The following is a 13,358-nucleotide window of genomic DNA, read 5'->3' as shown; positions in this document are numbered from 1 at the left end:
TATCAGGAGCTTTATATTAAATTTTCACGCTTTTTTACCCAACAAATAAAATTTTATTGATATTTATAGAAAAAAAAACTAAATAAATTGAAAACTGATAATATCCGTAAACAGCTAAAAAATAGTCAAAATATTTTATAAATTTTATCGTATATAGAAAATACTTATATAAACATTCAGTGAAATTTTCAAGTATTTACAGTCGTTCGTTTTTTAATTACAATAAAATAAGAAAATTGTTACGTGAGAAATCGAGTGAATATCAAATGTTGTAAAAATAAAAATTTCAAACGCTCATAAAAATTTAATTTAAGTTTCTTGTAGACATTTTTTTTTTTGATAAAAGTAGACAAACTTATGAGTAATCTTATATTTCATTTTCAAATCTTAGATTTAAAAAGAAAAATTTTTATGAATTCTCAACTCATAATAATTTGCTAATTTTCGTGATTTTTCCGTATTTTGTCAAAATTTGAACTTTAAATGCTTATAAATAAAAACTGTGACTAAGGATTTTTAATTTTTTTCATCTGCCTTTGAAACAATAACCTAGGAGACTTCTAATTAAATTTTCAAGCTTTTTTACTCAACAGATAAAATTTTATTGATATTTATAGAAAAAAAAAATGGAAATTTACAATGTCCGTAAACAGCTCAAAATAAGTCAAAATATTTGGAAAATGTTATGGTGTATAGGAAATGCAATTATAAACATTTAGTCAAAATTACATGTCCCTACGGTCATATGTTTTAGAGTTACACCAAAAACCAAAATCGATTTTCTCGAAAACAGATTTTGCGTAAAAATTCCCGTTTTTCTTAATTTTTCTTTTGTTTTTCACGTCGCTTTTGAAAACTACTGAGAAATTTTTACTTTTAACCCCCCAAAGTACCAACTAGATTCACTATCCTATCAGAAAAGTTAACTGTTGAAGAAAATCCAAGCACTTTTACTGTCCTAAAAGGTGATGACAGACACAAAAATAAAAAAAAAACACACATCATTGTAAAATCAATACATTCATCGCTTCGCTCAGAATCTAAAATATGAGAAATATAAATGGTAAATATCAATATATAAGCTTTGTCCCTCTGTGCCTTTGGTTCGTTCAATAAATATTATTATTTAATAAATCATATATAGATACTAAAATAAAGTTTAGTACGCATAATTGTGCTAAAGAGTATTTACTCAAATATATAAATAAATAAATTTGTTAATTAATTTGAATAACCAAGGAACACAAATGTATGATTTCTACTGTTCCTATACATCTTGATGCAGAGTGAAGACGGTAATTTTTGTCGGAATCAATAATAGATCAAAGTTTGGTATCAATTCACAGTACTTTTTGCTATAATAGCAGATAAGTAATTATAATGTGAGATTAATAATGTTAGTGTTATTACTTGAAGTTACCACAAAATATAAAAATCTGCACCGTATCAACCAAAAAGAATATTAAAAAACCATTTTCAATACAACCAAAACTAAAACAAGCATATTTAAAAAAAAACCGCCGTTCACTAAACCAAAACTGAAATTGTGAAAATGTGTATAGGTTTCAATCATAGACGAATAATATAAATAAATAACCTGATAGGGGAGAGAGAGAGAGAGAGAGAGAGAGAGAGAGAGAGAGAGGTCAGGGTATCAACATTATAAGTAAAAGACAGAGAACAACAATTTAGTGAGTTTGAGGAGGGGGAGGGAGAAGTTTAACAACAAAGATAATAACTTTTTAAAGAAAAAAGATAACAAGATACCATACTCGTTGTAATGTCTGACCATATCCACAAGAATAGGTATTAATTATGTATTTTAAAACATGTTGCTACCAGCTGGTAACCTTTATATAAAGGTAAAACTGTATAGGGGACGCGGATCTAAGTCGGTTGATCAAAAACATTTCATCAAGAGATAGTTCATAAAAAAAACAATTCGTCAATAACACTTTTTGTTAAATTAATCATTTTTTATCGATGATAAAAATATTTCACGTGCCTACTTCATTTGGGATTAGGTTTTTATGTAGTACATCTCACTATAATTAAATTGTACTAAAATAAGTCATCTAAAAAAATAATATTTTCATTAATTAAAATAATTTTAATAATTGTTAAAATTATGGACGTCAATAATGTTCATATCAAAGTAACTAGGTCAATATATATATATTATAAATACACGACCAAGATACCTTAGAATATGTATAATGCCATCATGATAATGAGATGATTAGAGAACAATTTCAAAATTATTATCATTTTAATAGAAACTCTTAACGCGGAATTTCAATACAAATCAAAAATAAGTATTATTTGCCCAACAGTATCATCGATGAGCAAAAACCTTTTGATGAATGTGGAGCAGACACTTTTGACGAACCTTTCAGGTGCCGGGGAACAAGAAGTCCATAATATTATATTAATAATTTATCTAAGGTTTCAATCTCCGACTGTTCCAAGTATTTTTGCCAAGTAATACGCCTATCCCCAGCGCATTAATATTGTAAAATATTATAATTACGAATAATATGATTGTGTGGTCGTTTTAATTATCCGCGATAATACTGCTGAGTGCTGGTGGTCGTTATAGATTCTCGTACTATTTTTGATCCGTTGTTATAATATTGTGATGAAGATGCAATTCACCAGGCTTCTGGGAATTGTCAGGATATTATGCACGCACACGCGATCGCTCGCATTATTATGCGTGCACGTGCCAATTTATATCCGACAAAAAATCCGATAATTCCGGCGAAAAATACGCCTTACTTCTAAGAAATAAATAACAATGTCGCGCCTACAGGTACATCTTCTACCTTTAGTTACAATAACGGTTACTGCCTATATAGTGGCGTACCAGCACTGACAGCATGGCGGCCGGAGAGTAAAGACGCTCACGACTGTCTCCTGCCAAGGATATGGGTACCATGATAAACTAGTCATGATGCACACATCGTGATACGCATCCTCTTCACCCGCCGATCGTCAGTCTGACAAAAAAATGGCGCTGGTCCTTCGCCGTTTTTAAATTTCTCATTATGATAACATTATCTAAACCAATGAAGAGTGGCGAAAGACCGTCGCCATCTTTGCGCAACATAATACAAAAATTGGTTCGTTGCCATCATACCTAGTTTATTATAAATTATTATCACGATGGGTACCCATTCCGTAGTCGGGGACACATGATGGCGGAGTTGCCCGATTGCGGCCCGAATTCAGGTATAGTCGTATTTTATCCCAAATATAAGTATCCCGATTGCGGCCCGTCCAAACACACATTGGTTCACAAAATAGCTTATAAGTTATAATTAGAGCGCGGATTTGTATGCATTTGCATATTTATTCTGGTTGATCGTATGATATGCCAAGTGAGCACACGATTTGTTTCACGACATGACGATTCAAAAAATGAAACTTTTTAGCGCATATTTTTGCATATTTTGCCGTTTTTCTATTTTAAGGGCTTGTTTTACAATTTTAATAGCATATTTCATCTTTTAGTGCATATTTCGATGTTTTTTTAGACATTTCAAAAATATATAGTATTATAATATAAGAAAAAATATCATATTTTTATAGTTTCGATTAATATCAAAATAAATTAAGAGGTATAAACTTGTAGGTACAAACGGTTTTCCCAAATATGACCTTAGATCAATAATCGGGGTAATAAAATACATAATAAGATAAAGATTTTAGACTAAAATTTGTTGATATAAATTGATTCCTATTTTTTCTTATAGATTAAAACCATATTTGGTTGGTTTTTAATGCATATAAATCCGCACTCTAGGTATAATTAATAAAATCAATCATTTGAATAAAGTATTGCACATATTTGTATATGAAATTCAAATACAATGTCTCGTTTAAGATTATTATCATAAATATATGAATAAATATACAAGTTTTTTTGTAAGACTATAAATAGTATATATACATACAACTAGTCAAATATTCAAATAATTGTTTACGATAAAAAAAGATAGGAAATACAATTAATATATCAATAAATAGTTGAACATTAAAATAATAAATTGTTTACAATAATAAAAAATATAAAATATAATTGTAATATATCAATAAATAGTCAAATAGTAAAATAATTTTAGTGTTAAATTAAAGTGTTAGTGGTTGATTTTTAAAACTCATCATTTTTACAAAATCAAAATTAGATATTTCCAAGTTTTTTAATTTTGTAATTTAGGTATGTATATATTTTTTTTATGAATTTGATTAGTTGTTTCCCGAGAAGTACAAACTATTGATTGGATTTTAATTTTAGCATTTTGTTTGGTATTGTTTTAAAATTTTCAAAAATTGATATATACTTGGATGCGAAGTGTAAAATAGTGAATTGAATTTTGAATGGAAAATTTCACACGCATTCGTTGTCAGATACATACTAGAACTACAAGTAGCTCATATTCCAGGTCGAAAATCAGGATCATCATCAACAATATAAGTGTCTAAATAAAGTGTCCAAATAAATACAAAATGTTTGGATTTTAGCCAATTCAGGTTGTATAGAAGCTATAAATCTATGGAAAAACATTCACCTACCCTTTCAGGTTCTAAAAATGGTAAACCAAATATAAATGTTAAAAACTTGCCTATATCACTATCTTTGTCTTTATAATCTGTACTTAACCCTAAAGATTGTATCTTTCAAAAAAGGTAAAAAGGTTACTTTGGGCCGCAATCGGGCGACGTCCCATGATGGAGTTGTGCAAATAATAATTTCCTCGAAATTACATAGGTATTAATGATACTATAGAGGCGAGAAGAATTTTGCAAATATATTTTTTATGAAGGATGACATTTGAGTGGGTGGTTGTGACCCGTTAACCCTACAACCATATGTGCCACTGTGCCAGTATATAGCATAAAAAATAGTTTCTGATGCAGTGTCAAGTCTCGACCGAACGTCGGATATTTAGATTTAATGTGTAACATTCAAACATTTAAACATAAAATTAATCCGTAGTGTAGGTATATGGTTTTAAACTGAATAGGTAGGTACCGACGACCGATACTATATACTTTTCAAGTTAATTTGTTAATATGTATTATGGTATATTTAAAAAAAAAAACAATTGGAAGTTTTAATTAATTTAATATTAAGTACATATTCCACTGAACCCAGTTTTATAAACCGTAATTTTCTTTATTAAATAATGGTTATAACTTATAATAATACATGGGTTATGGGTAATAAATTTACAATAATTGTATTTTTTTCTCAAACATAAAACAAAATTTATCACGAGATTCTTATGTTAAACAAATTGGTGACCTAAGTAGTGATGGCATTTACCATGTTATAAGTTATAAGTTATACAACATTGTTCATAACTCATAAGGCACAAACAAAATAATATGTCTTGGGTTACATAGGACATTAATTTCAAATAGGGGTTTCTTTTATAAATAAAATGGTTTTTCTAGTATAATGAAATTTAAATTCAAGTTAAAGTGGAATTGTGAAACTTCTTATCAGTTAAATGGCGTTTGAGTTTAAACTCCATTTACACCATATTATATACCCAGTCAGTGACCACCCAAGATTTTGGATAACATATTATCGTATGTTACGTTTTATCAACGTAAGGACGTATAGTGAATTAAGAAAATTATGGTGATTGTATTTTGGTTATTTTTTAAAAAATATATTCAAATATCAGATATTCAAAAGATTAAAGTGTAATAATAATATTGCATATCGAGCAACAATTATTTCATTATATTATTTTATAAATATATTTCAAAAATAATGAACATTTTCCAAAGTACACTTTTTTTCACAAATCAATTTATTTATCTATGGGTAGTAATAAATTAGATATCCTTACAACACATATGATAACCTTAGTACTTAAAACTTGTTTGAAACAAATATAAAATGATGCACACCTACTAAAACATTAGTTTTTTTTTTTTTAGTCTTAGACTAGTTAACCAAAAATAGTTTCTTAAAAATATTTTCCCGGTTGATGTATTGATTTAATCACATATTTTTAATTTATATGTTTGAATGTTACCGCATATTCGGCTTTATTCAGTTAAAATATATAAATAGTTTTTAGTACCTACCCATAGTTTACACCAATGATAAATTATTATCGTTAATTTATATTACTTTTGGTTCAATATAAGTACAGTATTATATTAAATATAGTTGATAAAATAAAATAAACTCGTAAATAAACTTACAAAAAAATTACGTATATTTTGGCAACTACGATTTTTGTTAGAAACGCTTTTTTGTTTTTATTATTATTCAAGAATCAGTTAGTTTTCAAAGTTGTTGTGCTTCTACTAATTTTTACCGACTTTTGTTGTTGTTTTTCTCTGACAATAATTTAGTGTTATCCACTAAGTCATACCTATATAGTATATACCTATAATCAAAATACATTTCAATTTTCTGTGATAACTATTCATAAGTTATAATATATAAATATTTTGTATATTTTGTTATGATAATATTTTTTTTTGTTCTTATTAATGTTGAATAAAAATGTATGATAAATTAACATTAAGTGCATTCTATAATTGTATACTATTTAAGAATATTTTTAAAAATGTAGGAATCACAAGGGTGTCATTAGTAAATATTATTTTTAAACACCGATTAATTTGTGATTTAATATTGTAAAAATAAAATATATACATCGAAATAATGCATGCATAAATAGACATTTGTTTTAGGTTATAAACAATAAAATTATTCTTTTTTGAAACATATTTTGATATAAAAACTCGTCAATATTGTCTATTCTTATAAATTATATGTTGTTTCCAAGAGATATAAAAGCAATGCTTTATTTATAAATTTAGGAGACTCAGAGTTTGAGATTGGTTAAAACTTTTGTTAGAATAGGATGGATCAACAAATGGGTCTCATTATTTAAGAATAGATTTAACGTGGGTTAATGTATGTGAACAATCCAATCAATAGTTCAAAAATAGACTATTTACGTCCCATGGTTGAATTTTGTAAACGGTTAAGAGAATCATCAATTAGTCACTATCCATTACTATATTATGCTGCATCGTCAATAAAAATTTACAAACTTTGGTTACGCGAATACTTTCTGTACAACGACTTTTAGTCATCTACACGACAATATATGCGTCCTTTTTTTAATATTAATTATGTTTGACTCTTTTATATAACAAGGACATAATATTGCTCGGCAACATAATTTCTAGATACATTCGCATAGACGAATGCTAGCGAAGTTTATCACGATATATTGCATATTATATTTTAAACTTAAATTCACCAGTACACAACGTTTTAAATTTAACCACTACTCCAACTTGCATAATATTATATTAATTATTTCAATATAATTCGAATCCTTTGGTAAGAAAAATGTCGAGACAAATACTTCAAATAAACGCGCGTCGCATATAGTTAGAAAGACGTGTTAAACATTGCTTTAATATTGATGTAGCTCTTTGGTGGATGCTATTTGCAATTAATTGTTCCAAATCCAGGCGTCGTAAATCTGAGGCCTGTATAAAGTGTAGTTCGACAGAACACAAGCCATACGAATGCAAACGGAATATTGAAACTGTTTCGGGCAAAGCTAGCGGTAAAGACTTTTCAAAGGCGATGATTAAAATCGATGATACGCAAAATGTTCAATATTTGTTCAGAATATCGTGATATGTAGCATTTATTTGATATTCAATACTGCGCACAATGAAAGACGAAAGTAATATAATATTGAAAAAATATGATACCAATTATAGTTTGTTGCACCAATAATTATTAGACAGTCCTTTGATTCTATCACGTGTTTTTTTTTCCAAACAATGCGTACATTACATTAATTATACGTTAATTAGTGAAAATTATTTTGCTTATGAGAGGCGTTGAACTGTTTTTTTAAGTAAAGGATTTTTTTATATATTATTATGTGAAAGAAAATAGCTTTATTCCGTTTTTTCCTATATAATCATCTCATATGAGTATATAACATACTGTGGGATTCATTAATTACTTTCACATACATTTTAAAAATATTTCGATAGTTGTATTACGCTTATAACAATAGTTTTATTTTGTAACCTATTATATTCATCTCTTAAATTATCTGAAGTCTAGTGATAAGACGTATTATTGAATTCTATTTTTATTTGAAAATTAAAATGGATACGCACTATGTTGCAGATTAATTGGCATAATATTTTTAGAAGTTTTTTTTTTGCTTATATTTTTTTTTTTTTTAGTGTATCATAATATATTAATATATATACTCTTCGATTGCTTAGCCATTGGTTTTACATTTAATTATCAAGGTTAATACTTAAAATTGACAACGTTGTATGAGAAAATTTAACTAAATATTAAAATTATTATAAATATACATAATAATATTATATTGTATACATTTAAAGTCTATTATACATATATATATATATATACTGTGAGAGTATATCCAATAAATTAAATAATAATAATAGTTTTATTTCTTATGTTTATCACTTACAATATATGATGTTATATTTGAGTTCGCTGGGGAAAGTCTAAATTACCTTAAAATCACTAAACAATAGGTATTAGGTATAATTTGAGTGATGTTCGTTTACATTTTATTGATACGGATTGAATGTTTGATGTTAGATATACATTTTTTAACTTATGGTTTCATTAATTGTTATCTAGTGTATAGTTAATTTGTTTTAACGATACCCACTCAGTTGTTAACAATATATAAGTACCGTAAAATCTGCTATTTACTAATAGATTACAATTCTGTTGATGCACATTTTTGAATTTTAGATTTAAGTTTTCTCTGTATTTGTATGTGATATATGATTTTAATATTTTTTAGTTACCTGTGTATGTTGTAGTGATTTTTAATGAAATGCGATTACACCCAGAAAATTGCTGAGAGTGAGGATATTTCAACAAATTGAGATGGTTTCTTGTAGATAATTACTGTCTTAAACGTGTGCTTCAACGACTTAGAGACTTGAAATTATTCTTGGTTTTAAATATTTCGCAGAATTTACACTTATATAATGTATATTATACTATGGTCCAAAATGGCGCATGACAAGGATCGGCAATCAGCGTAACGTTTTCATCATAGCCTGCAGTGGGTGTGGTGAAAAAAGATATTTGATAGGATACACAATTTGCATTTTTAAAGATATTGGTGGTTCTCTGTAACCATTTATAGAAATGTACCTATACCTTTTAAGTGAGTTTGGAAGTAATTGCTATGTACGAAAAAAAAAGAATATTAACAAAATACCATAACTAAATAAAACATAACTTGGTAGATGATATTATATTGAGATAGTAAATATGTATAGAGAAGAAACTGGTTATAACGAAATACATGACACTAGGTATACAATTTGTTTGCTGTAACTGATACTTCGTTGTAACTTATAACCAATAATAACTATAGTATTAACTACCAAACAACATTTAAAGACGAAACTAAATAAATATCCCGATGTTTTATATAATAATATACCTAGGTATTATTTTAATACTATCCTATTTTGTTTAATATAATATTTTATGTAAGTATATACATCAAAACTAATTTTATGCAAAAATGTAACAACTGATTATACTTTGGTTCATTTGGTATATACAATTAAACAAGTACCTATTGGCGATAAAATATATATATAATACCTATATAAATCACAGGTAAACTAAAATAATTCGTTATAACCGATTACAAAACTAGATCAATAAGGGTTTGTAGTTCCCGACAATTATTACTCAATTATGAAAAGGTTCAATATATCCAATACATAAATACACTATTTAAGTTTTATTGCAGATTGTTTTCTTTTTAAAATACATAATTTTTTTTTTACTCAGTTATCTAACTTTATAGACAGTTCCATTAAGCTTTTAAATGTTCGCTTGACTTACGCAAATGATTTAACACCTTATTAATTCGTTACTTAAATATTTTACGCTTGTATTATTTATTTTCATCTATTAGGTAATGCAGAAATTCTCAAACTGGGAACGCGTAATTTATAGTATTTTTTAAATATTTTTAATAGGTATAATCGATATCATAATTTTTATTGTTTTGTCAATATGTGTGACGAATTTATAATAATTATTGGTGCCACTTCATTGTAAAATCAAAACATTCTTACATGATTTGTCGATGCTTAAAATGGAAATCATTAAATGGGCAAGGTTGTAAAAACTATGACATAAATTAATTACTATAATGAGCAACCTATGTGATTTCCCACAATGGGCTATTGATGCGAAACACATCATAAGTCGTAATACAGCCTTTTAGTAGGGGTACTAGACCCCAGGTAGATACCGATTATTCAAATAAACATGTTAACTTTTAGTGTGGTTCTACCTGTAGCTATGGACGCAAGCTATTGTTTTTTTTTTTGCAAGTGTAAATATAATGACTGTTGTGTACCTATATGTATTATAATAGTATAGTATATAATATAATGTGGTTGCACAAGCCAGAAAATTCCAATTACCTATATAAAAAAAAAATGAATATTTATGCCATAAGGCCAAGGTTAAAGGTTGTTGATTAATAATATAATGCCTGGGTCAATTATGAATAAAAAATGGTTGAGAGTGCAAACCCTACCCCACCAAGTGGCGCCACTTTTTTAATTAAACAAGGCTTGGTCTCTAATTTTTAACTTTTCTAGAACCGACAATAAATAGGCCGTACAACCGTCTTAACACCGAATACGCACTTTGGTGGAACTTAGTGCACTCCATGTTAAATCTAGTATGTAAGTCACTGATTAGACCGTGTTTGGAATGGGATTTGAATGCAGCGCCGCAACATTTTATAAATTATTGTAACCCGTGTATGAACCTAAATTGTTACTCGGGTACTATTAACCAAATACGAACTGTTTTATAAGTAGCTTATAATTTTAAATATTTATTATATAATATTGAATTAATTATATTATATTAGATTTAAAGTTAGGCGCTGGAATCGATACAAAATTTTGCAAAAACGATAAACAGCTGAACTACTGATCCTTAAATTGTTAATCAATTCACCGTTATAAACTATTAAAAAAAAAATTAGTTGGTGTAGGTCAGAGGTGATGGAAGTTTGTCTCTTCAGTCTTTGGACAGGATAATGTATTATTAAAGTATTCGATTTGAATGCAATGATTGCATTCGATAAAAAACGATTCTGAGCGGACGAAAGAAAATTTATAAACCATAAATATGTATTTATAAATAACCATTATTTGTATAATATATTATGCCTATTGGGTCATTTTTAAATTGTATTCATTTCTATGGTGAAAAGCAAAGCGTTAGAAATTAAAATCCCGTTTTTAGAGGTTTTTTGTAATTTTTGGGTGGTTTTTTCGGTGACGTTAAATAACTACTGAGGAAATCGAAAAAGTGACTTTCTAAAGTACCGTATTGATCCAATTTGCTTAAACATAAGATACTATATGTTGAAATCGAAGCACTCCTTCTGGTAGAAATGTTGTTTACAGGATAAAAAAAAAACATCATTTGTAAAACCACTAGCTTCCTCGCTTCGCTTAGAACCTAAAATACATCATACATTATATTAATTATAATATGGAATAAATAATAATGGTTGATTCATTAATATTATGTATCACACATATATATACGTTTAAACTTTTTAAAACACCTCAAGTAATTTAACAAAATATTAATACTAAACAGTAAACACAAAATTGCATGCTACGTATATTTGGAAATATTTTACAATTTCTGTAGCTTACAAATAACTCATACTATTAAAACGTTTGAACTGTTGTTGTAAAAATATAAAAACCATTCAGTTTTTTTAATATTTTTTTTTTCACTACAATCGCATTACATTGTTGAGTATTTTTAGTGTACATAAACGATTGTTTGATTCGATTTAAAATGTTTTACTTTTTCAAGACGAGTGAAATTGTAAAAATATTTATTTACTTATATACACTGAAACATTGTCTAGTCATACATATATATATTATGTATTGCTTTTACCAATAGCAAAAATATTTAGAATATGAAATCGCATCTTGCAATTATTCTTCTCAATAATACTTTGATTTTTTTAAATGTCAATTAATGTCAAAATATACAGTTATTTTTAGTTTTCCTACTCCTGTTTAATATGTATTTGAAATGTGGTCTCTAATATTATAATGTTTAGTAAAAAATCAACACTCGACCAGAATTAGTGTTTAACAATAAATAAAAAATAATACATAGGTACAATAATACAAATAGTACAATAACTAATAAATGGTAAATACAACCGGATAACACAACATAATATTATTATATCATGACAGTATCAATAGTAAGTTCCATCAACGATGTACACGATGCGTTCTCATTCTAAACACAAAATCTTTCTTAAAACTTCAAGAAAACTTTTACCACTTTCCTGTCTGGAAAATTCTCCGTACCAAGGATTATCCAATGAACCGTTAATAATACCTATCAGGAACTTACTCTCACAACGTGATACATGCGCATGAATGTTGATAATAAAACATAATGTGGTTGTATTTAACATCGTGAAAAGATTTAATATTATAAAAGAATTTGAAGTGTGGCCTATGTATTTTTAGAACTTATATAAGGAGGTGGATTAATAAATAATTAAAATCCAACATTAAATATATATAATATTATAAATAATTACCTAGTAAACAATTTTCAGCAATTGTCCGGATTCCGAGGCTTTTATTAATTAAAAAAAAAATACCGGAAAAGTTACTCTAACGCATGTAAGGTTTTGAGTATACTTCGTCGTTGAGTAGATCACTGTACTAGATATTGTGCTAAATATTAATTAAATGATAAATCATTACAAACGATAAAAAATTTTGTTCGAAGACTGTGTGTCAGACTCTATTTCTAAGGTCATCTTATAATTTATTTATTGAACACTTAGAAACAATTTTTTCTATATAAATATTACGATAGGTTGAACTTCGGAATTTATGGATAACTCCAAAAGTAGTATGTATGTAGAGTAATATTGTTTAAAAATGGAACGGTAAATCAGTAGAAATCTACTAAAGATTAGCTTATTTAGATTTTCATAATTTTTAGTTGAGGTTGCGTTATGGCTTGATAGCACCCCCATTAAAATAACCTATCTAGTCAATAACGTTTACTACACAAATTATGAAACTCAACCAAAAACCAACACAAATGAATAGCATTACTTAGTCTCAAAAACTTAGAGGTTGGTCGGGAATTATAAAGTTTGGAGGGGGTGCGATTGTGTCGCTGGTAGTCCCACTTACAAATATTTATACATATTTTATGGGTTACTGATCAAATAATGAAATTCAAG

The 13,358-nt window shown here is 27.4% G+C and overlaps 1 protein-coding gene across 1 annotated transcript in view; it reads left to right on the top strand.

The window, feature by feature from the left end:
- LOC132943702 (uncharacterized) overlaps nucleotides 1–13,358 on the top strand; it is a 263,660-nt gene that overhangs the window by 206,681 nt on the left and 43,621 nt on the right. The gene's annotated exons all lie outside the window — the stretch shown is intronic.

This window comes from Metopolophium dirhodum, chromosome 4 (assembly GCF_019925205.1).
Source record: "Metopolophium dirhodum isolate CAU chromosome 4, ASM1992520v1, whole genome shotgun sequence".
NCBI lineage: Eukaryota > Metazoa > Arthropoda > Insecta > Hemiptera > Aphididae > Metopolophium > Metopolophium dirhodum.
Note: the sequence above shows the minus strand (reverse complement) of the source record. Positions and strands in the feature narration are given on the sequence as shown.